The sequence below is a fragment of the Dipodomys merriami genome, unplaced genomic scaffold (genome assembly GCF_024711535.1).
Source record: "Dipodomys merriami isolate MVZ:Mamm:240054 unplaced genomic scaffold, mDipMer1.0.p SCAF_37, whole genome shotgun sequence".
Lineage (NCBI taxonomy): Eukaryota > Metazoa > Chordata > Mammalia > Rodentia > Heteromyidae > Dipodomys > Dipodomys merriami.
In genome coordinates, this window is record NW_027205270.1 from 2,324,514 (window position 1) to 2,352,028 (window position 27,515).

General features: G+C 46.1%; 1 protein-coding gene across 2 annotated transcripts in view; it reads right to left on the minus strand.

Moving 5' to 3' along the window:
• Fbxo41 (F-box protein 41) overlaps window positions 1–19,126 on the minus strand; it is a 45,873-nt gene extending 26,747 nt beyond the window's left edge. For both annotated transcript variants that reach the window (XM_069988974.1, XM_069988973.1), the window contains exon 1: window positions 18,920–19,126. The gene's annotated coding sequence lies outside the window, so the exon portion shown is untranslated. The remainder of the gene's footprint in view (window positions 1–18,919) is intronic.
• Window positions 19,127–27,515: the final 8,389 nt, after the last annotated feature.

The window sequence follows — 27,515 nt, forward strand, 5'->3', positions numbered from 1 at the left end:
GGCCTGGGCCCTGTCCCTCAGCTCTTCAGCTCAAGACAAGTGCTCTACCACTTGAGCTACAGCGCCTCTTCTGGTTTTCTAGTGGTTTACTGGAGATAAGAGTCTCATGGACTTTCCTGCCTGGGCTGGCTTTGAACTTGGATCCTCAGAGTTCAGCCTACTAAGTAGCTAGGATTACAGGTGTGAGCCACCACCAGCCTGAAAAGTTTTTTCATGTGCTTTCAGTCAGATCTAACAAGAGATACTTTCTGGCTAAAAAGACCCATCTGCCAGCAAGGGAAGAAAATGGCTTGCCTGGAGCACCCTTTCTGCCTGGGGTGGATAATCCAATATGCCTGAGAGTCAAATAATTAAGAGCCAGTTCTCTGCTTCAAGCTAAAGTCAACTCAAGCAGAGAAGAGGCTGGAAACAATGGGAGACCAGCCTGAGGCCTCATAGGCCTCTTGACTTCTCAGGCCCTGCTGTGTCCTCCCAGCTTTAAGGAGACTTCCATTATAAGCAGCCTTTTGTTAAGATACAGCTTGGGTAGGAAGCGGGTAAAGGAGCTCTGCCTACCCCAGGCCTAGGGGTCTACATTGCCCTGTGGCAGGGGTCCAGCTAGAAGCCTCAGAAGCCTAGGATGTGCAAAGGACTGGGGCCTGTTGCTAAGAGACAACTGTTTTCTCCTCCCCACCCCATCCCTAGAGACTCTATTCAAGAATTATAACTTTCAGGCCAGGTGTGTGGCACAGGCCTGTAATTCCAGTTCACAGGAGGCTGAAACAAAAGATCACAAGTTCCAAGCCAGGCTGGGTTACACAGGGAGGTCCTGTCTCAAAAAACACAATCATGGCTGGGCACTCGTGGCTCACACTTAAAATCCCAGACACTCAGGAGGCTGACAGAAGACTGAGATTCAAAAAACAGCCTGGACTAGAGGGCTGGGAAGGTGGCTCAGTGGTAGAGCGCTTGTCTTGCATGCCTGAGGCCCTGGGTTCGATTCCTCAGCACCACATAAGCAAAAAGAAAAAAGCCGGAAGTGGCACTATGGCTCAAGTGGTAGAGCGCTAGCCTTGAGCTGAAGAGCTGAGGGACAGCGCCCAGACCCAGAGTTCAGGCCCCACGACCGGACCCCCCCCAAAAAAAATAACCAAAAACAGCCTGGAAGAATAGTCCTTGAGACACTATCTCCAATTAACCAGTAAAATGCCAGAATGGAGATATAGCTCAAGTGGTAGAACACCAGCTCAAGTGACCAAGAAAGCCAATTGAGAACAAAGCCCTGAATTCAAACCCCAGTATAGGTCCACAAAAATGAAGACAAAACCAAACCAAAACAATGCTAACTTTGGATGAGGTCTCTAGCTTTAGCTGGGGATGAACAAATGCAAACTAACTGAAAGGCCTCCTATCAATTAAGGGAATTGTGTTGCTAAAAAGCTATAGAAAGGGCTGGGAAGGTAGCTCAGTGGAAGAGTGCTTGCCTTTCATGCATGAGGCCCTGGGTTCGATTCCTCAACACCACATAAGCAGAAAAAGCTGGAAGTGGCCCTATGGCTCAAGTAGTAGAATGCTAACTTTGAGCTGAAGAACTGAGAGGAACAGCACCCAGGCCCAGAGTTCGGGCCCCATGACCGACAAAAAAAAAAAAAGTTATAGGAAACCTGGAAAATATAGGTGAGGACTACTCAGTTCCCAAAGCTGTCACCCCTTCCTTTCCCCTAGTGCTCCTGTCACATGTGACCTAACAGCACTAAGGACACAGATTGCAAAATCTCAGCAGCTGGTTGGCGCCAGGGAATCTTCCTTGTGTGTCACTCAATCAAGGGTGTGGCCCACAGAGCTTCTCTTCCCCTCCCCTCTACAACTAGGCAGGCAGGAGAGGAGGAGGGATTGGATTGTTCACACAACCATTCAACACTGCCCCCCACCCCCATCTTTGTAGTCTGGCAGCAAATTGAAAGACCCTGAGGGCTAGCTTCAGACAGTCCTAACCAGACAGACCACTGCCAAGATCTTGAACAGGGTGAGAATGTGCCAAGGCTCCTTATGAAGGTTAGACAATCATTGTTTTAGGATTTGTGAGGGATAGGTGCATTATGATAAACAAGATAAACGTTTCTAAAAATTAGGAAGGGGGGAGTCTGTATAGCTCTTGAATAGCCAAGTGGTAGAACATAGTGTTCATTAGCAAACATGTATTGATTTTGCTTCTCAGCTTGAGTCCCTCTTTGTAGACTGACTCGCAGTCTCCCCCGCTTTGAATGGACAGAGCTGGCCAGGGAAGCCCAAGTAACCTCAATATGTTCTGCAGGAGCCCCAGTGATGCACACATTTCTCAATCCCAGCCAATCTAGGCACCCTGGCACCTGTGCTCAGCACAGACATAAGCCCACAGATGGCCTATTTCTGATCTCTCTGCGGTACCCTTGAAGAAAAAGACTCCTGGATATCCCTTGAACAGCTACCTCCAGATGTGCCTGAAGCCTTCATCCAGGACTTGTTCTTTATGAGAGATGGCAAGTATTTTTGCAGATTACATCATTCCAATGAGTTGGTAGCCAGTTTCTAGTAATGACTCCAGATGAACACAGTAACCCTCACAAATTCTGGACTTTCCTTCACCCATTTCCCAAGATCCCAGTTTCCTTCAACACATCCTTGCTAAGTCACTGACCACCTTGATTGTTTTTTCTCTCTGCTAACCATCCGGACTTGGTGAATTTCTCTTTGCAATGGTCTTATTAACACAACTGCTTGGGCTGGGAAGGTGACTCAGTGGTAGAGCGCTTGCCTTGCATTCATGAGGCCCTGGGTTCAATTCCTCAGCACCACATAAGCAAAAAGAAAAAAAAGCCAGAAGTGGTACTGTGGCTCAAGTGGTAGAGCATTGGCCTTGAGGTGAAGAGCTCAGGGGCAGCGCCCAGGCCCAGAGTTCAGGCCCCATGACCGGACCCAAAAACAAAAACAAAAAAAAACCACAACTGCTTCTCTCAGCTCAAGCTTTGTGTTATGTGTCTAGGCTTCCTCTCTTCTACTCTGTACACAGCACCAGATCCTTTCTGCCCATGACTTCTGTGACAACTCCTTCCAAGGCTCCTTGCTCCTTCACTGCAGCTAAATGCCTCAGCCTCACTGAAATCTTGGTCATTTGATTAACATGGTTAGACCTGTTTCAGCCTTTTCTCTTTGTTGACTTGCTTGTGCACAACTTTGCTCTCTCTCTCTCTCTCTCTGTCTTTGCTAGTCCTGGGTCTTGAACTTAGGGCCTAGGCATTGGCCCTGAGCTTCCTTTGCTCACACTACCACTTGAGCCACAGCACCACTTCTGGCCTTTTCTATTTATGTGGTACTGAGGAATCGAATCTAGGGTTTTATGAATGCTAGGCAAGCACTCTGCCACTAAGCCACATTCCCAGCCCAATTTTGCTCATTTTTATACATTTGTATGTCTTTATTGATTTGCAAAGGCTTTTTGTAATATTGATCTTTGTCATTTATAATAACTGCAAATAGTTTTCTCAACTATGATGATTGGCTTTTACTTGTGTTTATGATTTTTATTGATATACTGAAAGTTTTAAAGTATACTTCAGTAAAATCTTTACTCCTGTTTTTGTTGTCATGCTTAGGAAGTCTCTTCTCATCCAAACATTATAAACAGTTACATACATGTTTTTAGTACCTGTGATTTGATTTTGTTAAATTCCAGAATATTTTCCCCAGAATATTTTTAAAATTAGGACTTTAAACAAATACCCATGATAACAATAATCTGACACAGCCGGGCGCTGGTGGCTCACGCCTGTAATCCTAGCTACTCAGGAGGCTGAGATCTGAGGATCGCGGTTCAAAGCCAGCCCGGGCAGGAGAGACCGTGAGACTCCTATCTCCAATAAACCTCCAGAAAACCGGAAGTGGCGCTGTAGCTCAAGTGGTAGAGCGCTCGCCTTGAGCTGAAGAGCTGAGGGATAGCACTCAGGCCCAGAGTTCAAGCCCCACGACCGACAAAAAAAAAAAAAAAAAAAAAAAAAAAAAATAATCTGACACAGACTTGTAAAAGTATGAAAACACTTCAGGCTGTATGAGTTCCTTTTTTACATTAGGATTTTTAATATCTAGAAGTGTGTGGTGTGTGTGTGTGTGTGTGTGTGTGTGTGTGTGTGTGTGTGTGTGTGTGTGCATGTGCGCACGTGTGCACGTGCATGTGTGCACTGGTACAAAGACTTGAAATTAAGAGACTCATTCTTGTTCATTTTGTTGTTGTTGTTAGTCTTGGGGCTTGAACTCTGGGCCTGAATGCTGTCTCTGAGTTCTTCAGCTCAAGGAAGTGCTCTATCACTTGAGTCAAAGAGCCACTTCCAGTTTTCTGGTGGTTTATTGGAGAGAAGAGTCTCTCAAGACTTTCCTGCTCAGACTGGCTTTGAACTATGATCCTCAGATCTCAGCCTCCTGAGTAGCTAGGATTACAGGTGTCAGCCACTGGCGCTCTGCCACTTTGAGCCATGCCTCCAAAATCTAGAAATTTTGGTTTACATTTTCAGATACATTAAAAAGAACAACTTTTCAGCATGGACATTTCTCTTCATGCTCTAAAAATAGAATGTTATGGTGAACTCCTATTTATTCAGTATCCATATTAAAAAAATTGTCAACAAGTGGTCAAACTCATCTGAACATTACTCCCTGCTTCACACTTTCCCCATTCTTGACACTGGATAAATTTTAGCAAATCCTATATTATTTCATTTATAAGTACTTTAGTATCTGTGAGATGATTTTAACTTTGTGTGTGTGTGTGTGTGTGTGTGTGTGTGTGTGAGAGAGAGAGAGAGAGAGAGAGAGAGAGAGAGAGAGAGAAAGAGAAAGAGAGAGAGAAAGAGAAAGAGGGAGAAAGAGAAAGAGAAGGAGAGGTAGGGGAGAGGGAGAGAGTATATTCACTGGGCTTAAACTCAGGGCCTGAGAGCTGTCCTTTAGTTTTTTCCACTCAAGGCTGGCACTCTACCACTTGAGCCACAGCTTTACTTCTAGCTTTTTGATAGTTAACTAGAGATGAGTTTCACAGACTTTTCTGCTCAGTCAGACTTTGAACCTCAATCCTCAGATCTCAGCTTTCTGAATAGCTAGGATTACAGGTGTGAGCCACTGGCTTGTCTTAACTTCCTTAAACAATATATACTTAGGTGGCGCTGGCAGCACATGCCTGTAATCCCAGGCATGAATCTTAGAAGTGAATGGCAGGGAGGATGCTGAATTTTGGGCCAGTCACATGAGATACCCTATTAAAAACAAACAACAACAACAACAACAACAACAACAAGGCACTGTGTGCTGGTGGCTCATTTCTGTAATCCTAACTACTCAGGAGGCTGAGATCTGAGGATCAAAGTTCAAAGCCAACCTGAGCAGGAAAGTCTGTGAGACTCTTCTCTCTAATTAATCACCAGAAAATCAGAAGTAGTGTTGTAGCTGAAGTGGTAGAGCACTCACCTTGAGCTGAAGAGCTCAGGGACAGCACCCAGGCCCAGAGTTCAAGCCCCACAACTGACAAAACACACAAGTGCACACACACACACGTGCACACACACACATACACACACACACACACACAAAAAAACCAAGGGCTCTGTACATATGAGCAATATTTGACAATGCAATATTTTGCTGAGTTTGGTTTATTTCACTTAACATGATGATTTCCATTTTCCTATAAATGACACAAATTTTTATTATTCTTTATGGCTGAATATTTTGTTCTATTTTTGCAACATCTTGCAACTCTACAAGTAACTTCAAAATGAAAAGTGGAAAAAAAAAATAAAAGCAATGGCTGGGGATGTAGCTCAGTGGTAGAGCATTTGCCTAGCATTTGCCTTGGGTTCAACACACAGCACCAGAAGGAAAACAACAACAACAACAACAACAACAAAAAAACCTTGGTAATTGTTCCTTCAATGTTGCCTTCCTTTAAGTAAATTAAAATCCCAAAGGTAACCTGTGGAAGTAAATCTAAAAGATGGTTCTCTGAAAGAAAAGAAGCAAAATTAACAGCCCTCTAGAAAACCAAGAGAAGAGGAAAGGGAGGGAGGAAGGAAGGGAGAATGGTATATATAATATTATAAAGGAATAAAGGAATACAGCCATTGGCATATTTTTTTAAATTACTAAAGTGCTACCAGGTATAACTCTTGGCCTAATTTCTTGAAAATCTGGATAGACTGAATGCTTTTCTTCGAAAATATAAATCATTAAACTGGCCCAAGAAGACATAGAAACCTAAATAGAAGTTGGGAATGTGACCACAGACATTAGAGTTATCACACACATACACGTTCAAGAACAAGGTTATTCTGTAATGTATGGTTAACCTGGTGTCAGGGCATACATGTTTGCATGGAAGTGGTAGGCTGGCGCTCTACCACTTGAGCCACAGTGCTACTTCTGGATTTTTTTTTACTACTTTTATTGTATTATGTAACTAGTTATTTTTTTTATTGAGATTAAGTGATTACATACATATGTCACAAAATTCATAGTATTGTGGCATAGTGATATTTAAAGTCACAAACGCTTTTTAACCTTCACAAGGCGCATTGTCATTATCATGGTCTATAAGGCTTATGGACTCTACAAACTATGACACTGCAACTATTTTTTCCACATTAGGTGAAATGTACATTTATTTCCTTTTGCTTAGTGTAAGCTGTTCCCCTTTTCTCTCATTTCCTCCCTCCCATTGCTGCCCTTCAGTTGCTTAGTTCACTTTCATCAATGTCCAGTGCAGCTGATGGGTCCTTCTGCTCTATTTTCCTGTTTCCCTCTGAGTTTGTGTACTTCTAGCTTTTTTGTAGTTAAGAGTCTCACAGACTTTGCTGCCTAGGCTTCCTTCTGTGGAGCACATGGGCAGCAAAGATGGCGCTGGGAAGGGGTTGAGTGGGCAGAGCCTAATTTACTGAAGAGCACATGGCCAGCCAAGATGGCTCTGGGAGAGGGTAGAGTGGGCAGGCCCCAATTGATCTTCTGATCAGTACCTAACCAGCCCGTGAAGGCTCAGGTGAATGATAGGGTGTGACCTTGACAGTGATTGGTTCCTCTTCCTCCCTTACCATACCACCCACCCTCTTTGTCTTTAAAAAGGGGCTGCTCTCTGTTAATAAACGAGTTTTTCTACCTGCTGGATTTGGCTCCCCGCTGTGTCTGATTGTCTCCTGGGCTGAGGGAGGCTAGGGAAGGGCGAGCGCCGCACTTACCTTTCCTCGGACCCCGTCCGTCTTTTGTGGGACGGACGAAGACCCAACATCTGGCGCCCAACGTGGGGCACGAAAGGAAAAGATACCGGCCGAGGCTAAGCGGTCTCTCGGGGTAAGTGAAACCCTAAATATGGGTAATGCTATATCACAGAAGGAGGAGGAAGAGGCAACATCAGGCGTAGAAGGGGTACAGGAGGATGTGGGAAGTGAGAAGGAAAAGGAAAGGGTCAAATCCAATCGAGAACGCACTGAGACGTGCACAGTAGAAGTCAAAACGAGGGTAAAAATTACCCCCTCTGACCCAGCTGATATTACCCCCTCTGACCCAGCTGATACTGACGGTCCTAGGCCCCCTCCCTATTCTCCTGATTGGAGGGGAGGTACGGCGCCCTACGAGACCTGCGAGAGGGACTTGCAAGACCCAGACCCCTCTATGGAGGGGCCGAGGGCCGGGGAAGTAACCTCCTCAGAGACCTCCTCTGGAAAGGAAGGGCCACCCAAGAGCCCAGACTCTTGGCCACAGGATTCGCTTCCCCAAGCGTATCCGGTCAATGTGGCATCAGGGGCTAACAGGCCCTTGGAATGGTATCCATGGGAAGCTAAGGCTCTTAAAGAGCTCCGCAAGGCGGTGGCGGAGGATGGCCCAAACTCTCCCTGGGCCCAGACCCTATTACAAGACATTACCTATCACCCATGTGTCCCTAAGGACTGGATGGATGTGGCCAAAGCCATTCTTACTAGTTCTCAGTTTATTAAATGGTGTGCTTTCTTTAAGGAGGAATGCAGAGTGAGGGCAGAGAGTAACCGGCAGGCTCAACCAGTGATACCTATTACTAAGCTGCTGGTCTGGGAAGGGATGAATGCAGACCACCTCAAGGCCTGCGTGGGATTGAGAGAGAGTTCCCTGAGCCGATGGGTGGTGGCCTCACAGGATGTGGGAATGCAACATCACCAGTCCCAATCACTAGCTTTAGCTTTACAGGCTCAGGCGTTTATAATGACTGAGGCTATTACTCAGGCGCTGGCAGCCCAGGGCCAAGAAACCCCAAGACTATCGGGAAGAGGGACTTGTTTTAAATGCAGGCAGGAGGGGCACTTTAAGAGGGACTGTTTACAACAATCCCCTGCCAACCGGCCTGAGGGCAAACCGCCCCCTACATCCTGCCCCAGGGGCATGGAGGGATACAAGTTTGATTTAGAGGGGAAGTCTTTAAACTTGGGGAGGGGCATCCTCCAGCCCCGTTAACTCAAGGAGGAACTCCCTCTGCTGTGAGGCCCAGGCAGCCTCATGGCAGGGCAGCCCAGGTCCATTGGACCATCCCCCTGGTGGACGGACTCCGCCCTAAAATGAGTACACCGGGGCAGACCGAACCATACTCAGGGAGGAGGAAGTGCCCTTGGACTGGAAGCTTGCATCTGGGCCCCCGATATTGGGGGTAGGGGGCAACTCCCAGACCAAAGAAACGGTTGCCCTTATGACATGGACTAGCCCAGATGGAGAACAGGGAAAGATACGCCCTTTAGTGGCAAAGAACCTCACTGCCAATTTACTAGGGCAAGATATGCTAAGACAAATGGATGCCGTGGTCACTACAGACCATCGAGCATCCTATGATGATATCCTGGATGGGGAAGAAGCACAAAGGCTTAAACAGGATGGAGAGGGGGTTAAGGAAGGGGATTTTTTTAACTTTCATAATTACAGAGAAGAACATAGGGGGCCCGCTCGGGTGCACCCCCAATCCTAAAGGCCACTGCCCCCCGGGTACCTCCCATTAGGTGGAAGCCGGGATGCCCAATCTGGGTGGAGCAGTGGCCGTTGACTAAACCTAAACTTGAAGCCCTCCACCTTCTGGTGGAGGAGCAGATAAGCCTAGGGCATATCCGCCCTTCTCTAAGTCCTTGGAACACACCCGTATTTGTTATTCAAAAAGCCTCAGGGGCTTGGCGGATGCTCCAAGATCTATGGAAGGTAAAGGATGGAGCTAGTAGGAACGCCCCTAAGAGGCATGCCCTGGACTCCTGCTATACCTTCAGAATATACTTTGGTTGTGATTGATATTAAAGATTGTTGTTTTTCTATCCCTCTGCATCCAGATGACTGCGAGCAGTTTGCTTTCTCTATACCTTCTCTTAATTTTTCCCAGCCTGATCGGAGGTTTGAATGGACAGTGCTGCCACAGGGTATGGCCAATAGCCCAGCCTTCTGCCAACAATACTTGGCCACACTTTTAGAGCCTGTGCTGGGTTCAGATACCTCCCTTGCCTATGCCTACATGGATGATATAATTCTGGGGCACCGAGACCCAAGCTGCCTGGAGGGCCTTCTGGCCCAGGTTCTGGACATATTAAAAAAGGGGGGTTTTACCATAGCCCTTAATAAAATTCAAAAGGTAGCTCCTTTTAAGGTGCTCGGGACCCACCTTACCTTGACTCAGGCCAGCCACCTTAAGCCTTTGCTGGATATTCCAGCCTCTCTGACCTTAACCCAACTTCAGAGTCTTTTAGGGGAAATCAACTGGCTGTTGCCATGGGTTTCTGTCCCTACAATTACAATATAAGGAAATGCTGGCCATAATTATGGCCCTTCAGGACATTCAAAAACCCTTTAATTTGTATTCTGATAGCCTATAAAACAAAAAATGGGAGTTAGCCCCCATGTACAGTTACAGATAGCTTTGTTTACCATTAACATCTTAAATTTTTCAAAAGGGGCAACTGAATCCAGATTTCAGAAGCACTGGGGACAACTAAACCCTAAGCCCCAAGTGGAAGTCAGGTGGAAGGACCCCCTGACACAACAATGGAGAGGACCTGACCCCCTAGTTACTATGGGCAGGGGATTTGGATGCGTTTTCCCCATAGGGGAGTCCACTCCCATTTGGATCCCTGCCAGGAACCTTAAGTTTTTACCCATTTCCTCTATACAGGAGGATGCCCAAGAATAAGCTAAAGACAAAAGCCAGAAAGACAATTATTAACCATCCCCAAGGGCAACCAGCCCTTGAGAAGCTCTCTTGTGTTCTCTAACAATTGCAGATGGTGATACTCCAGATATTGGCTGTCCTGACTCTCCCGATCCTGTGAATGGCCCTATGGAATCTGCATCAACCTCAACGAGTGACCTGGGCAGTGATCAACGCTGGCAATGAAGAAATCGTCAGGAGCACCACAAGAGAAGCTGTCCCTTCGACCTGGTTGCCTGGCCTTCATTTTGATCACCACCCTATGGACTGTTTAATATTTTTGTAGGAGTTAATTATTTTAATGTTACCTGCTTTAATTGTCCTTTTACTAATTGCTTGTATAGCGGCATTGAATCCATACTTATTGTTAAACAACCACCTTTTGTTATGCTTCCAGCTTAGCTTTTGTCCAACCCCACAGGCAAATAGCTGGATTAGAACAATCCCCACCTCTGGACTCTGAAGTGGCAAAGACTGCTATCCCATCCTTCACTAAGGTTAAAGGACTAGTAGTGACATTTCCTGGCCTGGGAATGCTTTTGCTGATGGTTTTTCTATGCCTTCCTTGCGTTATACGTGCACTGCAAAACTCTTATGAGCTTAGCCAGCCAGTTATCAAGCTCCAGATGAATGAATTTCCCCCCCCCCCCAGAGGAATCGCAGCCAGAGACGGGTAAGAGGGGGTGTCAGTCTGACCAACCTAAGACAGGGCCTTCAGCTTCGCTCTGAAGAAGTTCCCGATGACGGGTAAGGCAGACAAGGCGATCCACCCAACCTAAGACAGGCGGGTTCGCTTCTTTAAGCAAAGACGGGGGGGGGGGGGGGGGGGGGGGGGGAGATGATGTTGGGAGCAATTGGGAGCTGATAGTAAAGCTCAAAGGTCAACTTGACTACTGTGCTAGCTTAAAGGCACATACAAGGAACTGGCTTACTAAAGACACCAGGTGCCCAGGAATTAATTGAACTGCTTCGGACATTTCTAACTGTGGTGGGACTGATGTTTATTACTGTGCTAGGTGGGTCTGTCATTAAAACAAAAAAAAAAAAGGGGGAATCTGTGGAGCACATGGGCAGCAAAGATGGCGCTGGGAAGGGGTTGAGTGGGCAGAGCCTAATTTACTGAAGAGCACATGGCCAGCCAAGATGGCTCTGGGAGAGGGTAGAGTGGGCAGGCCCCAATTGATCTTCTGATCAGTACCTAACCAGCCCGTGAAGGCTCAGGTGAATGATAGGGTGTGACCTTGACAGTGATTGGTTCCTCTTCCTCCCTTACCATACCACCCACCCTCTTTGTCTTTAAAAAGGGGCTGCTCTCTGTTAATAAACGAGTTTTTCTACCTGCTGGATTTGGCTCCCCGCTGTGTCTGATTGTCTCCTGGGCTGAGGGAGGCTAGGGAAGGGCGAGCGCCGCACTTACCTTTCCTCGGACCCTGTCCGTCTTTTGTGGGACGGACGAAGACCCAACATCCTTCAAACTGCAATCCTCAGATCTCAGCCTTCTGAGTAGCTAGGATTACAGGCATGAGTCACTGGCGCCCAGCTCATTTTCTATTCATTTTTTTTTATCAACTTACACACCCCTTAAGTATAAGCATGAAGCTTTGCCTGGTTGTAAGTAAGAAGGTGATAGAGACAGAGGGTGGGGGTGGCACAGAGATCAGGAAAAAGAAAAACAGAAGTATTGTCTACTCAAATTCCATCATAGTTCTCTATTTTGAGCACAGTGATAGCACAACAGTCAGAGGCTTTCCTTTGCATTCTACTTTCCCCAATCAGCAACCTCTGCAGCACTAAGACTTGCCACCTTTCATAGACTGGCTTGCCTCCTTGTGATCCCCAGCTGTTTTATGTTCCTTCTCACATTTGAAACACCTATGTCAACTCTACATAGTTCATTTCAAGTCCAGCTCAGGGTTTTCTTTGGATCTGATTCTATAGGCTGAACTAACCAGAGAGGCCTACCCTCCTTTCCTCAAGTAGTGTGCCACTACTTGAGTTTGAACTCAGGGTCTGGGTACTGTTCCTTAGTTTTTTGTTCAAGACTGGTGTTCTACCACTTAAGCCACAGCTCCACGTCTGGATTTTTGGGTTAATTGAAGATAAAACTCTCCGTTTGTCTGTCCATGCTGATTTCAAACCATGGTCCTCGGATCTCAGCCTCCTATATAGCTAGGATTGCAGGCATGAGCCACCAGCACCTGGCTCTTCCTTTCTTTTTCTCTCTTTCAAAAATTTCTTTCCCTTCTTCCCTCTTTTTCTTTCTCTTTTCTTCTTCCTTCCATCTGTTCTTCCCTCCCTCCCTCTGCTTCAGATGCATTTTCTCACTTCTTCAATCAAATCCATTCTCACAGGATGTGTGTCCAATCTTCTGTCACCTTATCACATGTTGACACTGCCAGAAACAGATAATCTTGCCTGTCGGTGACTTTCACTACAAGCATGGACACTGATAATTTCTACAGTGGACATTATTATTTTCATTTCATTCTGATAATAGCAACACCTCATTCTTTCTTTGGTGAGTTGCCTGTCTATTCCATGTGGCTTTGGTAGGCCTCTCAGTCCTATGTGGACACATAATCCATGCCTGGCCAATCAACATATTCTACCTTCTTGGCCAGTAATTGACCCAAGGATGGGCACTTTCCTTAAGCAAACTCATCAGAGTCATTCACAAGAACTTATATGAAAGATTCAGAGAACCTCGTTTTCTTCTGGGATCACATGCTGGAATGATTAAGCTGTTGCTGGTCTTGAGTAACTTGCATCCACCATACAGAAAAAGTCTATGCAGGGTGGAGGAAAAATACACAAACACAAAATGAGCTGAGCCTAGAGCTGGAGACAGTGCTCAGGGCTGTTGAGAACCTGGGTTCAAATAAACCCAAGACAAACTCATCTCCCTTCTTTGCAGTTACACACATTGGAAAAGATCATTTTTACTTAAAATGGTTTGGGTAAGATTTCTGTCACAATAAGGAGTCTTAAGTAAGGTTCTCCACATCTATATTTCTAGTGTAGATTTTTCATCTGAGCTCTATTCAAACATAAATTCATTCTATGTACACTTACTGAACATCTGCTCTTACCCATACACAAACAAGGTCCAGCTTGTGATCTTCTGAGGGAGACTGAAAATCAGATGATATGGTCAGAAGACAAATAGTATGTATGAGGCTTGCACAAGACTCTACACTGGACCTTACTTGAGGAATTGGGGAACTGGGAAGCCCCTAGAAGTTTTAACATCTAAGCTCTTTATTTATTTGTTTGTTTATTTATTGACCACCACCACCACCACCCCACCTCTCTCTCTCTGTAGGTAGGTAAGAGGTGCTAGACCTAGGACCTTGCACTTGGTATGTAAGCAGTCTACTACTTGAGCTACAACTTCAGTCTCTAAACTCATTTTTTTTGTCAGTCATGGGGCTTGAACTCAGTGCCTAAGCACTGTCCCTGACCATTTTCACTCAAGGCTTTAGCTCTACTACTTTGAAGGCTGAGATCTGAGGATTGTGGTTCAAAGCCAGACCAGGCAGGAAAGTCCATGAGACTCTTGTTGTTGTTGTTTTTGCGAGTCATGGGGCCTGAACTCTGGGTCTGGGTGCTGTCCCTCAGCTCTTCAGGTCAAGGCTAGCGCTCTACCACTGGAGCCACAGGGCCACTTCCGGCTTTTTCTGCTTATGTGGTGCTGAGTAATTGAACCCAGGGCCTCATGCATGCAAGGCAAGCACTCTACCACTGAGCCACGTTCCCAGTCCCTCCATGAGGCTCTTATCTCCAATAAACCACCAGAAAACTGGAAGTGGTGCTGTGGCTCAAGTGGTAGAGTGCCAGCCTTGAGCTGAAGAGCTGAGGGACAGTGCCTAGGCCCAGAGTTCAAGCCCCATGATCACCACCACAACCAACAACAACAACAAGAATCTAGTAGGGAGGGAGGGATAAGAAGACTTCCAGTTCTGTATTGGCAGCCTAAAACTTAACATAGTTAATTCTGAACTTGTAATACCACAGAAAACCACCATCCAACTGGCTTCTTTCTCATTTCCCATCCTTATCACCTACTCAGTACCCTGGATAGCAACCCTCCTAAATCATCTCTGAATTCTCAAAAGTCCTTCTCACATCTCCCGGTTTGTTGACTACACATCTAAATATTTGATCCCTTTCTTTCCTCCTCCTCCTCTTCCTCCTTCTTCTTTCGTTTCCTTTTTTAAAAAACTATTTACTTAGGTGTAGACGAGGTGGCTGAGTGGCTAAGGCGATGGACTGCTAAAAAACTATTTACTTAAATACCATTATAAAGGTGAATTACAGTTACATGAATCAGGTTATGAGTACATTTCCTTTTATATAGTGTCCTCCATTCCCACACTATTCTCCCTTTTTTTTTTTTTTTTTTTTTTTTTTTTGGTGTTTGCTAGGCAGCTGGTCTAGCACTTGAACCACATTCCTAACCTTTTTTTGCTTTAATTTTTTTTCAGGAAAGGTCTTATGTTTTAGCCTAAGATAGGCCTCAGACCACATTTTTACATAGCTATAGCCTCCTGGCCTTCCTCGTAGCTGGGAGGACAGGCTACATACCATGACACTCTTAAATATGTGATTCTATGTCTTTCTTTTCCTATAGCCACTGTCCAACTGAGACTTATATCCTCACCTATCTGGACCATTGATACTGTCTCAAACTGGAGACTGTAATTCGCATGGCTTTCAAAGCTTTCTGCAAATATGAATTCAGTCATGTCATTGTTATTCTCAAACAGTCTTTGAAGGTTGGTTATCTCCTGAAAGGTATAGTACATCTGCCATGCCTGCCTTCAAGGCTAGCTCTAATCTGACTATCACTCAGCTTTACCAGCTTCAACTTTTCTCTTCTCTCTCACATACACTGTCAGTAAGTTCTGTGGGATTTTGTTCCACTGGGAAATACTAGGTGCTGTCACACCCTCAAGTTTAGGCTTCTGCTGGTCCGTCTTCTCTTTTCCCATTTGGTAAGTTCTGCAGGCCCAGCTCAAATGCCCCCTTTTCCATGAAGCTTTCCCAGACCCCTCTTCCAGCACAAATCCAAATGAAGCATGAGTCATTCTGTGTGTGTGTGTGTGTGTGTGTGTGTGTGTGTGTGTGTGTGTGTGTGTGTGTGTGTGTGTGTGTGTGTGTGTGTGTGTGTGCGTGCTGGTCCTGGGACTTGAACTGAGGGCCTGGGCCCTGTCCTTGAGCTCCTTTTACTCAAGGCTAGCACTCTACCACTTGAGCCACAGTGCCACTTCCCACTTTTTCTGAGTAGTTTGTTGGAGATAAGAAGCTCATAGATTTTCCTGCCTGGGTTGGCTTTGAACCGTGATCCTTAGATCTCAGCCTCCTAAGTAGCTAGGATTACAGGTTTGATCCACCAGGACCCAGCTCCATGAGTCACTCTTTACCATAGCTCTTCAAGGGTAACATGTACACTGGACCCATGATCATGGACCTATCTTCACATACACCAGAGATAGATACAATACAATTGAATCATCCACACACCTTTTTCATGCAAAGTAGACATCAGTATGTTAGGAATCATACTGAATAGGTGAATTGATAGATTTCATGTAGTCAAAGCAATTTTTGCTTTATGAAACTTATTAATCTGTGTACAATTAAATTAATGCAAGAACCAGACTCTGCTAGTCATTTACTGAGAGGTCAAAACTTACTTAGCGTATCTCCTTAATATTGTTGCAGGCTTTAGCTAAACTTCAAGGTTTGGAGTTTGTCTGCTTCATTCTATCTTACCCACAAAGCAAAAGATGTCCAACACAATATACCAGGCACTAGGTATACTAAACAGAATGACAGCTGTAATCTTAGGGTGCTTACAGTAGTCAAAACAACAAACCTACCATTTATTAATTATTCTGGTCAGACCCACGCTACTCATTTAGTCCTCACAAAAATTCTGCCAAGTAGAGGGACTGTCATAATGCTAGAGTTAGGCAACAGGCGCTGAGTGGTCAAATACTTGCCAAGGCCAGTAAGGATTATAACAGATCATTGCATGTTGACCCCCAATGTACAATGCCTCTCAGTACTCTTGCCCTATGTGGTTTCCCTCCCACCCCCATGTTGACTCTGAACTTGGTCATGTCTTTCCTTGACCCCGAGGACATTAGCAAGGCCAATGAAGGCAGTTGTACCTTACTATTTGTACTACTGAAATAATATCTCTTGGAATCTAGCTGCCAAGAACAATTGGGCTAGACTACTGATTAGAGACTATGCACAAAGACACTTTAGAGTATAAGAGGTCATCTTGATGTGGCTCTGTGAGAGATTCCAAGTAAGACCAGCACAGCCATAGACATAGTCATAGCTGACAAACAGATCCATAAGGAATAATAAATCAGGGGTTGGGAAGGTGGCTCAGTGGTAGAGTGCTTGGCTTTCATGCATAAGGCCCTGGGTTCAATTCCTCAGCACCACATAGCAGAAAAAGCCGGAAGTAGCACTGTGGCTCAAGTAGTAGAGCACTAGCCTTGAGTTAAAGAGCTGAGGGATCAGGCCCTGAGTTCAGGCCCCATGACCGACCAAAAAAAAAAAAAAAAAAAAGAATGAAAGAAAGAATAAACTATTAACCAAGAGTACTGGTGTATGCCTGTAATTCCAGTAATCAAGAGGCTGGTGCAGGAGTATCACAAGTTTGAGGTCAACTTGGAGAGACCATGACTCACAATAAAGTAACAAAAAAAGAACTAACTAGGAAAGTTAATGTCTGCCTAGTATGCATGAGACTCTAGGTTCAATCTCTAGTAAGATAGATAGATGATAGATAGATAGATAGATAGATAGATAGATAGATAGATAGATAATTATTCAAAGTCTCCAGATTCTGGGATTCTTTCTTTCTTTCTTTTTGTCAGTTGTGGGGTCTGAACTCTGGGCCTGGGTGCTGTCCCTTAGCTCTTCAGCTCAAGGCTAGCGCTCTACCACTTGAGCCACAGCTCCACTTCCGGCTTTTTCAGCTTATGTGGTGCTGAGGAATTGAACCCAGGGCCTCATGCATGCAAGGCAAGCATTCTACCACTGAGTCACCTTCCCAGCCCCCTGGGGTAGTTTCTTACATAACAGTGAAGAACTGAAACTAGGTACTAACTAGGTACTTAACTCCAAATCCCATCCCTTATGTGGGATTAAAATCATTATCATGCTTGGGAACTGAATGCTATATCAACTCTGAAATGTTCATAAGAGGATTCAAAGTAGCACCCAATAAGTATTTGTTGAATGAATGAATCTAGCAAAATGGTAGGAAGGTCCAGGGAATTCAAAGGCAGAATAGCAATTACCTTTCAACAACCATCACCACTTCTCCAGAAATATTCTCAAATAAAAACAAGCTAGGCATTCTGCAATCTAGAAACAATAATGTGGACATCATTGCCACTCTCCCTTCACCTATTTAATTCGGATCAGGCAAAGTAGAGAAGTTAGCAGAATCTTTTTGTTTATGGTCTTTTTCCCCCCTGTACCAGGCTCCTAACTCCCTGCCATGCACATGACATCTTCTCTCCTACCCACTTGGCTTTGAGAGCTCATCAGCCCTCTTTCCATATAAAGCCCACATGCAAGAAAGACATAGAGAATGAGATAATTAAAAAATGAGAGAGAAGGTTTGGATGTTATTAGACGCATTTAGAAGCTAAAGAAATGAAGATGTAAACTAGGTGGTTTCAGGAGGCATCTGCCAGCAAGTAGAGCTATGTCTTCTGAGTATGGGGAGGCAGCTGGGGGTGCTGGCATTAAACCCATGGGATAGAAAAGGAATGCCCCCTGCCTAGTTCCTTCTGTTCTCCAGGAGGGCTGTGCACTGGCCCTGCAAGCTGTGGCCTCAACATGTGTACCTGCATGCAGCAGTCACTCCAGACTGGTGAAAACCCACAGGAATCATGCTGCCAGTCCTCTGCTTCCTGGCAGCCCTGACACTGCCTTTCTGTTCTAAGCATCCCTTTTCCTGCAAACCTCCCAAGGTCATACACACAGTCTCCAGCACCTGGATCCCACACCCAGAAAACCATCTGCGCCCCTCCATGCAGGCGCAACCTAATGCAGAGAGCAGGCCCCTTCTCAAAGGCAGACTGTGGGCCAGTGCACACAGACACCATGTCACACACACTCATGCAAAGCAATGCAGTGGGCCCACACATTTTGAGACATTGTGGACACAGTCACCCGCGCAAGCACTGGGATGTGAGGAGACAGAAACATGTGTGTACACACATGCACACCTCCAGACTACCACACGTGCATACCAGCACGCAGGGACACCCGCACAGGTGTCCAGCCAGGCCTTAGCACCAAGCCCCTCCCCCACGTCCTCTGGAGCAGGTGGGAGGGCTGGGGTACGAAAGCGCTCCCCTTCCTCTTCCCTTTGGCCTCAGTACTCCAAGGTCTTGAGTCTCAGTGGGGTTTGGGAGCCCGCCCCTCGCCCCCAACCAGGCTAGGAGACAGACAGGCAGGTGGGGGGAGGGGAAGCCCGGTCTCAACTCGTTCTGATTTTAATTCCTTAGATTAACCCCTTCCCCGTCCTTAGCTTGGAGGGCTCAGGATCCCTCCAAGGAGGGCGGCCTCGCAGGCTTCCCGGGGGCAGTGGGGGAGACGGAAGGGGAGGAGGAGGCTGAGGCTGGGGTCCTCCCAGCCGGGCCTCTCCAGGAGCAGTCCCACAGCGCGCCCGAGACTCGCCCTTACCTCCTCCACCCCACGGCGAGGCCAGGCAGTGCGGCCCTGGGCTGGGGGTGCAGAGGCAGCCCCCCGCGTGCCGAGTCCAGACGCTGGGCCGCCGCGGGGCCTCGGATCCCGTTCCCCCGGGCAGCCTCGGTGGCCGCCGCGGCTAGCGCCCCCGCCTCCCTCTCGGGGCGGGGGCGGCCGAGCCTCCCAGCCAGTCGCAGCGGGAGGGGCGCACCAAACTGGGTGGGGGAAAAGGATGGAGGAGGAGGGGAGGGAAGAGGGCCGGGAGGAGGGGGCGCGCGGCCCGAGGAAAGCCAGGGAAGGGGGAGGGAGGCGGCGAGGGGGTGGGGCAGAGCCAGCCCCTCCTCCGGGGCGGGCGCTCCCGCGAGCTGGGGAGCGGCAGACGCGGCCCGAAGCGGCTGCGCCGGGACCCCACGTTTTCCGCGGACGGTGGCCCGGGTGGGGGAGGGGCCGGCGGCGCCGCCCTGGGGGTGCTGGATGGCTCGCGCCGCACCCGCTCGCGGGCGCGGTCTTCCCGGCTCCCGGCGCCACCCAGTGCGCTCCTTTCTCCCGGCACCTCCAGCTGTGGCTCTGGCTACCCACCTGGAATCAGGGCCTTTTCGTCCGCTAGAACCCTACCCCTGTGGCTCGGGCCTGCTACCACTCGGGGGCAGGTGGGCGGTTCGGTGGACCGAAAGGAGGCGGGGGCTACTCGTGGGCTCCACACCAGGGTCCTTAAACAGCCTCTTGGTCTGTGTGCCTATGCACCCGACAACCTCGGGTCAGAGGGTAGTTTTCGTGGAGGCAGTTCGGTCTTGTTTCTGAACCCGACCCAGCACTTAGGGTGTGGCCTAGGAACTCTCTCAGGTTCTCTCACAGCCAGACCACCACTTAGCTAGGATAATGACCAGGTTTCCAGAGATTGGAGCACTCCACCTCTGCTTAAGGCCTTTTCAACTGGTAAGGCAGGCACGATTTGGCCACCTTGGGCTAGGAGGAAATCTGCAGGGCTGTAGTGGGGCCTGAGGATAAAAGACGATTTTGAGAGGGGTCTCAATACTGAACAGAGCCTTGGATGAGGAAAAAGGAAGGTAGTATTTCTCTGGAGGGTAGTGCTTGGGCCAGGTTGCATACAAGGCCCTGGGGTATAGTCCCTAAGGAGAAATTCAGCCTAGCTCCAGGACACACCAGTAAATCTAAGGCTGTTGTGGACTTCCATCGTACTTCCAAAGTGAAGGCAGAAGCATTGAAGGATTCGCTGTCGTGAAGGTTAATCTACAGATTTGTCCGGTGGCTTTTGAGGAAAGGGAAATGTAAGAACTGGAGATTGGGGGAGAAAAGGGATGGTAAGAGAAAAATAAAGGAGGGTGTAACAATGCTCGATAGGAAATGGACTCAAAACCTTGCTCATGTAACTGTAACCCCTCTGTACAGTACCTTTACAATAAAAAAAATATATTAAGAAAAAAAAAAAAGAACTGGAGATTGCATGTGGCCAATCAGGTCAAGCTCCCTCTCTTCTTTTCCTTCCCCTAACCACTAAATGTCTTTCCTCCTCCTGAAGTCTGTTTCAAGTTGAGCAAAAGAGAAATTACTTCTGAGATTTAAATAACAGTGCCAGTTAATCAAGTGCCAAACATTATGCTTATGCATACCATTTTATCTTGCAAATAGGCCTGTTGAGTAGCCACTATTATTATCCCCACTTTGCAAATGGAGAAGTTAAAGTTCAGAGTTCCACAAATAGCATGACTAGGATTTGAATACAAGTTACTCAATTTCAATGTATACTCAACCACTAAAGCACTCTCCTGCCATCCCTTTGGTATAGTAAAGCCTCCTGAAGCATCTGTTTATGTACATAGTCAAAAATATCAATATATCCTTTTGGTTCCATCTGTATTGTGACATTTGCCCTCACTCTATGGTTCCAGTGGATGTATGGAAACAATTTGGTTCACACTTTGCATGTGTGCATGTGTATATATACACAAACACATATGCATGTAGATGGACACCTGTAAATATGCATGCAACACAAGTGGACATACATGTAAATACATGAGTATGTGCATGTGTGTATTCAGGGTGTGTATAGTTGTGTAAGCACATGGTTTTTGTTATTTTGTCCGTAGTGGGGCCTGAATTCTGGGCCTGGGCACTGTCCCTCAGCTCTTCAGCTCAAGGCTAGCGCTCTACCACTTGAGCCACAGTGCCACTTCCGGCTTTTTCTGCTGAGGAATTGAACCCAGGGCCTCACGCATGCAAGGCAAGCATTCTACCACTGAGCCACTTTCCCAATCCAGCACATGTATTTATACGTGTTTATTTGTATAGGTATATGTGTAAGCATGTGTGCATGTGTGCATGTGCCCATGCTATATTTCACAGAAAACAGTTCCTGCTTGGTTGTTATGGGAACCACAGTTCTAAAAATGTTAAAACTGAATTCCATTTCATGTGGGCTTGAGAAACCAGGAGAGGGGGAATGAAGGGGGGGGGGGGAGAAATGCTCAGTGACAGATACATCTAGAGTCCCAGAGTTGAGGAAAAACATGGTTAAGCAAGAGCATAGTCCCAATCATGGGATCCCATAGATAGATTAGGGCCTTTATCCCCCTATATTTCCTGATCCTTTCTCTCCCTTTTCTTTTTTTTTTTTTTTTCCGTTTCATGTTCTTTAGTCATCTTCATTTCCTGCTTCCCTTTTTCTTTTCATTCTTTTCCTTTGAGGCTTTTTTAAAAAAAATTAAGCACTCAGGTTTGGGAAGGTGGCTTAGTGGTAGAACACTTGCCTTGCATGCATGAGGCCCTGGGTTCGATTCCTCAGTACCACATGAGCAGAAAAAAGCCAGAAGTGGCACTGTGGCTCAAGAGGTAGAGAGTGTCCTTGAGCTGAAGAGCTGAGGGACAGCATCCAGGCCCAGACTTCAGGTCCCATGACCAACAAAAAATATAAAAATAAAGTACTTAAGTGTGCTGGGCAGTAGATTTGGTGAGATGGGGCTTGTAAATATAGAACAAACAACATTTCTGCCCTTGAAGGATAATTGGGTGGAGAGGACAAATACTAAGGGAGAGATGATGGAGGCAGCTGGAAGATGTATTAGGGTCAGATATAAAATGTTCTAACTGCAATGGTATACATATTTTTGTGGGAAACTACAAGCCTTGATTGGTTTGGGATAAGTAATTATTGTGCCATGAATGGTGGTTCAAAAACCTTATCATTAATGTTGTGTAATGTAGGAAAGAAGGCAATAAGACAGAGGGACAATATGCAGCAATTTGGGATATACATAGCTTGTCTCATACAGTGCACAGGGATAGAGTGAAAGGAAAGGGGAGACATCGGAGTTGCTTTTTCAGATTCCCCCACATCTTCCCTCATTAAAGTTCTTATTTTTCTTTCCCATCCCTCTCGTGAGAATCCAGACTTGAGTAAGTCTCTGTGACTGATAATTGTGTGCTGAGTTCATCAGGTACTTTAGAAAGTAAAAAGGTTGGGCTGTATCATACCTGTAATCCTCCCTACTCAAGAAGCTGAGATCAGGGGCTGGGAAGGTGGCTCAGTGGTAGAGCGCTTGCCTTGCATGCATGAAGCCCTGGGTTCGATTCCTCAGTACCACATAAGCAGATAAAAAAAGCCGGAAGTGGCACTGTGGCTCAAGTGGTAGAGTGCTAGCCTTGAGCTGAAGAGCTGAGGGACAGTGCCCAGGCCCAGAGTTCAGGTCCCATGACCGGACCCCCCCCCCAAAAAAAAGAAGCTGAGATCTGAGGATCAAGGTTGGAAGTCAGCCTGTGCAGAAAAGGCTGTGAGACTCTTAATCTGCAATTAACTATCCCAAAAGCTAGAAGTGAAGCTGTGGCTCAAGTGGTCCAATGCTTGCCTTGAGTGAAAAAGCTCAGGGATAGTACCCAGACCCTGAGTTCAAGCCCTAGAATACACACACACACACACACACACACACACACACACACACACACACACACACACACACACACACACACACATACACACACACACACACAAAAATGAAAGTAAAAATGTCAGAGCCATCAGTCTACCATAAATATTTGAGTCATTGTATGGTTATGCACAGGTCTTGAAACTGGAAGGCTCAGGTCCAAGCCTACTTTAATCTCTTACTATGTGAGAAAATCCCCAAACTTCTTGGTCCTCAGTGTTCTTTCTACACAGTAAGGTTTGGGGCAGAATATCTTATTTTTTTTTTGCCAGTACTGAGGCTTGAACTCAGGGCCTGGGCACTGAGCTTCTTTTTGCTCAAGGCTAGTGCTCTACCACTTGAGCCACAGTGCCACTTTGGGCTTTTCTGTGTATGTGGTTCTGAGGAACCAAACCCAGGGCTTCATGCATGCAAGGCAACAGAGATTTTAGATGTGGGAAATACTTTAGTAGAAGAATTCATATCACTTGGATTCAGTTTTCAACAATATTGATAACTAGATAACCCAAAGACTCTACTGCTACAGAATATGTGGACTGTTTTACAAACTCTACAAAGAATAGACTGAGAGCAAGAACCTAAGTATGAGATATGTTAAAACTAACCAAAGAAGATATGGGTGGGGAGTCTACTGCTTTTATGTCCTGACTAGGGACCTGGTTGGAATAGGGAAAGGGAAAGCTACCTTTGAAAAATCATAACCACTTGGATTTCAGGGTTTTTTTGGGGTCCAGTCATGGGGCCTGAACTCTGGGCCTGGGCGCTGTCCCTCAGCTCTTCAGCTCAAGGCTAGCGCTCTACCACTTGAGCCACAGTGTCACTTCTGGCTTTTTTTTTTTTTTCTGCTTATGTGGTGCTGAGGAACGAACCCAGGGCCTCATGCATGCAAGGCAAGCGCTCTACCACTGAGCCACCTTCCCAGCCCCTGGATTTCAGTTCTAATTCACATACTTGCATGATACAGTATTCCCAATCCAAGAAATGAGCAAAGTATTAATTACCATCAGATGACACTCTTGGAGTGCCTCACAGAAGCAAACTCAAACTTGTTTTTTTTTGTTTTGTTTTGTTTTGTTTTGTTTTGTTTTGGGGGGGGGGGTCCAGTTGTGGGGCCTGAACTCTGGGCCTGGGCGCTGTCCCTCAGCTCTTCAGCTCAAGACTAGCACTCTACCACTTGAGCCACAGCGCCACTTCTGGCTTTTTTCTTTTTGCTTATGTGGTGCTGAGGAATCAAACCCAGGGCCTCAGGCATGCAAGGCAAGCGCTCTACCACTGAGCCACCTTCCCAGCCTGCAAACTCAAACTTGCAAGGACAAACATATTTTCAACCTAAACCACAGAATATTGCTGCTAAAGATGAAAACACAAAGCCATAGCTTATACCTGTAATTCTAGCTACTCAGGAGGCTGTGATCTAAGGGTATGGTTCAAAGCCAGCTCAGGCAGAAGAGTCTGTGAACTCTTACCTCCAATTAAACACCTAAAAGCTGCAAGTAGAGGTGTGGCTAAATGATAGAGTACTAGCCTTAAGTGTTAAAAGCTGAGGGACAAGGTCAGAACTCAAGCTCTAAGTTCAAGAGCCAGTAGCAGATAAAACCACAAATTTTATCTCACAAGCTAAAAATTATAATACATAAAGAAAATAATGTACCATGAATAAGAAAAAATAAGTCATTGAAGAATGCAAGTTTCATCAGGTGTGTGGGGAAACAAGGGAGCAAAGTTGACTTCCACAGAACTGTAGGAAACCAAGAAATGATTGTCACTATTTTTGTGTGTTTCTGTGTGTGTGTGTGTGTGTGTGTGTACATACACTCATGTGCGTGCACACACACCAGTCCTGAGGCCTCAAGGCCTAAACACTGTCCCTGTGCTTTTGTGCTCTACCACTTTGAGCCCCAGAGGCTTTTGCGTTTTGGTAGTTAATTGGAGATAAAAGTTTCATGGACTTTCCTAGATCCTCAGATCTTAGCCTCCTGAGTAGCTAGGATTACAGGCATGAGCCACTGAAACCCAGCTTGTCACTATTAATGGGGATTGGGTATCTGGAAGGATTATTAGGTTTTAGGTGGATTATACTTGAAATGGCAATAGGATACTCATATGGAAATGGTTACAAGTCAGAACTCTGGGCTGGCTGGTTTAGAAAGTATTTTTATAAGGAGGATGTTTGAAAAGACTGGCAATAAATGTGCTCTTCAAGGAGAGTAGAAATAGGAAAGGAGAGCTAAAAATTGAGTCTGTAGGAGATGCTCACATTTTGAGAGCCAGATGAAAAAGAACAGCTAGTAAGGAAGACCCAGGGTTTCAAGTTTGTTAGCCAAACATTCTACTACTGAGATATATCCCACCTGGGTTGATTTTCTGATTTTTCATTCTTTAAATATAATTTGTTACTATTTAGGTATTTTACAGAGGGGTTACCATTTCATAACTCAGGCAATTAATACATTTTTTGGACAATGTCATCTCTTCCTTTGCTTTGATTTTCTGATTTTTAAATTTAAATTTTCTCTGTCGCTAGCCTAACATCCTCTTCCCTCCAAATCTCTAGGAGAAAGCACCAGTGACTGAGGTCATAGGAGGAACTTCTTGGCTGGGAGTTCTAGAACTAGTCTTGACTGTGTTGCCAGGGCTACTACTAAGTCACTTCCTTGGAGTTTTTCTCATTAGCAATACTAGGCCCAGTATTGGGGTGTGGAGACAAGATGGGGAACAGTAGAGCTAAGAGGACTTAATAGAACCCAGCTTAAAGTAGTAAGGGTCTCTGCAATCTACAATGTACCTATCACAGTGCCTAGTAATTCGTCACTTGAGCATCTCCAAAGGGTTAAATATTGCCCTCTGAAGGCTAGTCTTCTAAAATGTTAATTCCCCTAGAAGAGGCTACATCAAGTTATTTACCACAAATCAGTTTATTAGATAAAAGATTTGCAGGTTCTATGAAAGCACTTAATAATACCTGGGGTGAGAAAAAGATAAAATTCTTTGACAGTACATTTTGTCTCTAGTCAATGGACTGTGGGAGAAGAGGGGGTGAAGAAGCCAGAGGAACAGAAGCAGAGTTGATTTGGCATTACCAGGCTGAGAACAGCTCAACTCAGAAGGGAAAGAAGGAAGTCCCCCTACACGGGCCACTCTTTGCTTTAACAGGGAGATGGAGTACATGACATGTTCTAGATTACAATGCATGTCCAAGGTGGGTAGAATTCAGAAAGTAAAGTAGGAGACCTGTCTTCTCCCTTATAGGATCATGCTATCCCCACAACCCCTTACCAATTCCCCCAAGAAGGAATAGGTTATGGAAGTATAAAGATAGTTAAGTAGATCTTTGGAAGAACTAAGGTGACCACAAGGCCTGCTCCTCATTCACAAGTTTGGCCCAAAAGAATGCTACAACCCTTTTGGTCCTGAAAGCATATGACCGTTAAGCAACTCCAGGGGGCCTCTGTGACAGCAAACACTGGCACTTGAACTACTGCAGCCTTTTACTGTTGTTGCTACTGCTTAAGGCTCCATCTAGTGCCCAACTTGTTTCTCGCTGTCTGATTAGAACTATTCCAAGCTTGGGCACTTCCATTCCAGGGTTGGAAACTAAGCATTGGGCTTTAGAGTTATATCTATTTGGACAATATGTCTCCAGCCAAGTCACCCAGAAAGTTATCACCATTACTTCATCATTTTTTGTCGTTGTCTGGGAGGTGGTGAGGGTTTGAACTCAGGGACTTGTCATTTGCTAGGTAAGTGCCCTACCATTTGAGTCATTTTGCCAGTCCTCATCTTTAAGATGGGGTTTATGCCTGCTTCACTTGAGACTGAGAATTAAGGATAATAACATATGTAAAGTGTTTAGCACTCATGCCTTTCAAATGTTTTACAGTTCCAGAAACATCCCCAGTCTTTAGATCCACCGTAATCAAATCCATTATTTCCTTCAACACACATTTATAGCAAGCCTACTATGGGTCATAGAACCTGGTAGCTGTGTTTGTCAGTAGGAGTGTGCTGTGTTTTAGTCCTGTACCCTTTGAACCTGTGCATCTCCTTTGCCTCCATGCACACATGATCCTGAGGCGTTGGGGGGAGGGAGGATACGGTCAGGAGCTGACAAGGCCGATTCAGTTAGCTTTTAGCACAGTAATTTTAATTGCAAAAATAAACAGTTTTGTCAACTGCTTGAGAGTAGCGTCTGCTTTACAAAAAATTAACAACAACAAAAAGGAAATAACCCCAAAGCAAAAATCAAAACCAAAACCAAACCAAACCGTTACATCCAATGGCTGCTGGAAAGACAATGCTGTACAAAGTTCTGCGCGAGACCTGCTCAGCGCAGCCCCAGCCTGTCTCTGGGGGATATAGAGGAGGGCGTGGGGCGTGCGCCAGTTACAAATGACTTTCTTCAGTCCCAAGGAAGGGCCTACACTGTGGGTGCCCCAAGAGGACTTGCCCCGGAGCATGGCTGAGAAGCCAGCGCCTAGTCAGCAGGAGCTATCCACGAAGCTGGTGCTGAACAGGGCTTGCGCATCGGGCGCTTCAAGGAAAACTGGAAGCAGGACTGCAGGCCGGCCCCAGGGCGTGCGAGGGAGAGGCGGGAAGAACAGCGGGGAAGCGGGAACCGGCCAGATCTCGGGTGCGCCGAGCGGCGGCGC